Raw genomic sequence first — 5,065 nt, forward strand, 5'->3', positions numbered from 1 at the left:
CCTACAATGTCAAATAAAATGTTCCTTCCCTATAGTTCCTTACGTCCAACAAGAAGGCAGTTCCCTAGAGTTATGCCTTTGTCAAAGCCAGGTAGGGTGATGTTTTGTCTCATTTCTTGACCAGTACATACAGTACTTGTGGTCTGTCTGTGTCTGAACTCTACCTCTTGTCTCTCCCCAGTGCCCGCCACTAAACTGAACACGCTGACACGCTCCACTGCTGGCCCCTGTCACTGCAAATATGACCTTATGGCATTCTTTGAGATCTGTGAGCTGGAGGCCAATGGAGAGTGAGTATCTGAAAACACATTTTGGTATATCAGTTCCTAGTTATTCATTGAATCCTATATGTATGGTAGGTTATTCATATATAATATAACCCTTGTACCTGTTTGTGTACTTTTTTTTTTAGCTACATCCCAGCTGTTGTTGATCACAGGGGTGGAATGCCCTGCCATGGTACATTCCTGTTGCACCAGGTAAACATGAATCCATCTTTCTGTCCCTATTAACCCCTTTAATGGTAGTACAGATTAGGCATGGGCCGATTACCTGTTTCAAGGTATACCGTGATTTGAAAATTTCACGGTTTCAAAACCGCTAATATTTTCCGTTACACCGTTCCTGCTGTATGCGCTGTTTTTCATGTCTCCTCAACGACTGAAAGTGTAGGAATCCCTCAGCTTGAGTGCAGTGTAGAGAGTAACACGACCCTCCTGTTGGTGCGAGCGTGGTCAGTCACGTGTGTGTAGGATGGCCGAACTTATGGAGCTTCCCCTGGAACTCACGCGATCGGCAACCGGACGTTTTTTGTCTTATTGCAAGCAACTCGTCTCTGTTCTGGACTTGCACAAACTGCATTGCAATGCAATCGTTTTCCAAAATGTCATTTATGTGAAAATATGAAGTCTGTAAACATCCTTTAACACAGGCCAGAGATGCTGAGGACGGACGCAAAGAGAAAAATACTGTAGCAGGCAGATCACTCACTGTTCATGATGCACGAACTATTGGAAGAAAATCCTCAATATTGATTTTGGGGGTTTATATGATTGTGTTTCTGAGGGGAACTGACTGTCTTCAGAAAAGTTTACGTGGTATTTTCTTTTCATCTCGTCTCTGTATAGTTCATATTAAAGCAGTTTCAGTGCAGTGCTGCTTTGTTTACAGTGGTAACCAAGGAAACGCTGTAACTGGTGTTCCAGAAGCGCCTCCTGCTGTCAGAGAGTGAATCTGCGTCTCATTCAGAGCTTCTGCTGTTTGCTTTGTTCAGGCATGTAGTATAATTTCACAAAGCTAGTCAGAACATTCTGTTTTTGCTTCAAATTGGGTTATTATTAAATCAAATTATGTATATGAAATGATATAACTAAATGATATGAAATTATATAAATTATATGTATATGAATTATATAACTAAAATTAAATAACTGTAATTACAGATTAGGTTAAATAAAGACATTTCTTTTTTTTTTTGTCTTTATTTCTCTTCTTTTTAAGAAACAAATCAAAGAAAAAATAAACAAATTCTACTGTTCCTAATATTCGGTATGTTGCTCAAAAACAAAATATATTGTGTTCACCTGAAAAAAAGTTTTTTTTTTTTTTTACCCAGTCATTTAAAAATAACAAATTTTAGAGCTGTAACGACAATACCGTGATTCCGTGAAACCGTGATATTTTTGCTTAAGGTTATCATACCGTCAAAATCTCATACCGGCCCATGCCTATTCCTTATTAATTAAATAATAATCTAATGATAAAAAAGAATGTCAAATTAATTTTAAATAAATGATTAGGCTAACATTTTAACAATAATAGGGCCATAGATGTTTTAATTACTCAGAAATTCTGTTGTCTTTTTTTTGGTTCATGATTTATTAAAAATTTTATTTTAAAAATGGTGGTAATCAAATAAAGGCATTAAGAATTGATTCTTTCAAAATGTAAATCTTTCAAATTAAAATGTAACAATTCCTTTTATTCTTTTGGCAAACAAAGTGCTTCACAGCAGAGGATTCCTATTAAAATTATGGAAGAAAAAGTTCCATAATGAAAAAATGATAAAAATAATTTTATCATTATTATTAGGCTACTTTGAGGAGTACATTACACTGTACAATAGTACCACATTTCTGTCACAGTTTCTTCAAGTTAAACCAAATGTTATTTTGAAGGGCTCCCATGAAGACTTTTCTATATTATATGACAACAGTTTTTATCAAATAAAATGGTGAAATAGGCCTACTAGTGAAATGAACTCTCAGTGAAGCTCTGGAGATAAAGTTCATCTGCTGATCCGCCGTAATGTGAACACTGTCGAGCCGCTGCCTTTTAGACACAATCACAGGCACAGGCCACAGCATAACAAAGCACACAAGGGCTCTAGTGAGCAGCCCACTTCTGACCTGACCATGCGTAAACACACACAGAGGCAATAATCCCGGTGGCTCCGTTATGCTGCAGCCTACTGCTGAGATAAGAGGTGTGCTGCCCTGGAGAGCATTTAATCTTTAACCAGCAACAGATTTGCCTATCAGCTCATTAAAGCAGTCCAGATCTGCAGGACAGAGTTATCTACTGTCTTTCATCTGGAATTACCCATGTATGTGCGTGACTCATACTAACATGGTCCTTGGGGAGAATGTGTGAGGAATACACACAGACATACAAACACATGCTTGACCCTGAATGACTGGTTTTATCACTGTAGTCTGAAAAGATGAGATGACACACAGTTCCACACACACACACACACACACACACACACACACACACACTCTCTGCTCATATGCTGACCGACACATGAGATAATTTCACAACATTCATCCTTATTTACAATACCTGCTAGTGCAGGGGTCTCTTTTTCAGGCCTAGGACATTTTGGTGGATAGAGAGACAGAGTACGTGGCAAACTGTACAAAAGACTTTAGCCTACAATAACATGCAAATGGTACCACATTGATGTACGCCTCATAAAAAAGTACGTAAATACATTGCAGAAACTGTAAAATGTACTAGATCTCCTGTGCTAGTTTGCCCAATTATCAAATTAAACCTGTGATGAATGAGAAGCACATTATGATCAGAAGATAAAGAGTTGAATTATGAGTAATGTGACAATTCTGAAAAGTCACTCATGCTTTCTGGTATCACCAGATATGAGACTGATAAATGCTACTGGAGAGAATGAAATACATGAGCTACTTTAGCCTTGCAGCTTTACACACAGATACACACACACCATATGACATTCAGCGGATCTGGCAGCTGGCTGTGGCACTTCCAGGTGGTTCATAATGAAGCCTTTCTCCTGTGTGTGTGTGTGTGTGTGTCTCCCATGTACACAGCCTATTATAAACAGCAATTGCAGAACAACAGTGTGTGAGCACTGCAGGGAGTGAGGAATTCTGCCTTTTTATGTATTGTGTGGGTGTAGAGGATTTTGGGCCACCACTGTTGTAGCCCCTAAGGGTTTCCTGTCAGCTGAGGACAGTAGACTAGTGTAGGCATTACGAAGACTGAGCCGTAAGTGACACGGTGACGTTAAACTCTTCCAAACTGCCCCGCTGTTTCACCCCAGTGACCCCACCGCATGACCCTCAAGCCCTCCGACACACTTACACACCAAGACATGATGTTCACAGACCTGGACAACACACATAGAGTGAGTGCTATGTTGTATGAACCTCAGGCTGATAAGACAAGGTCCGGGCATGTGTGTGTCTTATCTCAGGCTTCAGTGCCACACTCGCTGCGTTTGTTTAGCCGTGTCTTATCGCCACCAGAGGGATTACAGCAGCTACTGTCACACACTGCTGCTGTGTTCTCAACACTTGCGTCTGGGGCCAAAACTGCTTTTATGTAACTAATATCACACAGACACACCAGCTCAAATCCACTGAGTCGTCCATAGGCCTGGGAGATAAAACGGTAACGATATTTATCGACGGTACACCTTCTTCGATAACGATATAAAAAATGTTCGATATAGTGCACGATATAGGCACGTGCAGAACGCATATTCAGCGTATTTTTAGACAGACAAAATTATGACTGCTGCACTCGTGTCTCACACAAGAGATGTAGCCATGCAAAGTTAAAACAGTTTAAACTTTTAGAAAACACGTCGCGAATTTATGGAGGTTTATTCCTTTTCACTGCGTCTCTTATGTTTTTAAATGCAATCTGCGTGATGGGCGATTCGGCTTTTTGTATTAAGCAATACATAAATACATGATGCTGTTTTGTTCATAATTGTTTATGCAATTTACTAAATTATATTTGATTTATATGAGTTAATTTAGACGTAATGCAGCTTTTTTTTATAGACAGTTATTTCCTTGCGTTGACAATTTAAATGTGCTGCATTATTTTGCTCATTGCGCCCTCGTGTGGCCTCGGGAGACAAGCCAAAAGTTTCCTTAAAACCTATTTAATCTGCATATAAAACATTAGAAATTTGACTGTTAAAACTAAAAATATTTGTTGTTTGTCTCAATAAATTGGGTTATTTTAACAATACAGTGGTTAAATAAAAAAAAAAAAATGATCGATACCGAACGATATGAAACATTATATCGTTGATACATTTTTTAGCTATATCGCCCAGCCCTAGTCGTCCATCCAGTGTCCCCTAATAACTAATGACAACCAAAAGACCCCACAATTTAACAACATGAAATCTGTTTACTTTCTGAATAAATGTCTCTTCCTATTTGTTATATATATATCAGGCATTCACAATCATTTTGGTGACCACGCTTTAAAGAGTGTCATATTTGGTCATTCAACTTTCCTAAAAACCTAAAAATGCCATGCCCTTACTTGTTTTGTGAAAGCAGAGATAACTCTCTGTTTTAAACTTCAGTAGCAAAATTTTAGATGTTTGAGTTCATTCATTTGTGTCATCCCTCAAAAAGCCAGTCTCCTTAAACTCTCTAATTTTTTTTACTGTACTTTACAATAGGGGTGCTCCGATCAGGATTTTTGAGGCCGATCACCGATCACAGAAAGCAGTACCTGCCGATACCGATCACCGATACCGATCTTTTTAAAGCCGCCT

The 5,065-nt window shown here is 38.7% G+C and overlaps 1 protein-coding gene and 1 long non-coding RNA gene across 4 annotated transcripts in view; one reads left to right on the forward strand and one right to left on the reverse strand.

The window, feature by feature from the left end:
- Positions 1–5,065, reverse strand: part of LOC107671785 (genetic suppressor element 1) — a 200,751-nt gene that overhangs the window by 45,390 nt on the left and 150,296 nt on the right. The gene's annotated exons all lie outside the window — the stretch shown is intronic.
- On the forward strand, positions 33–480 carry LOC107671786 (uncharacterized). The gene is made up of 3 exons (XR_001632250.1): positions 33–91; positions 182–290; positions 413–480. It is a non-coding gene; the product is annotated as an uncharacterized LOC107671786 (long non-coding RNA).

This window comes from Sinocyclocheilus anshuiensis, unplaced genomic scaffold, assembly GCF_001515605.1.
Source record: "Sinocyclocheilus anshuiensis isolate Anshui unplaced genomic scaffold, SAMN03320099.WGS_v1.1 scaffold120, whole genome shotgun sequence".
Classification (NCBI taxonomy): Eukaryota; Metazoa; Chordata; class Actinopteri; order Cypriniformes; family Cyprinidae; genus Sinocyclocheilus; species Sinocyclocheilus anshuiensis.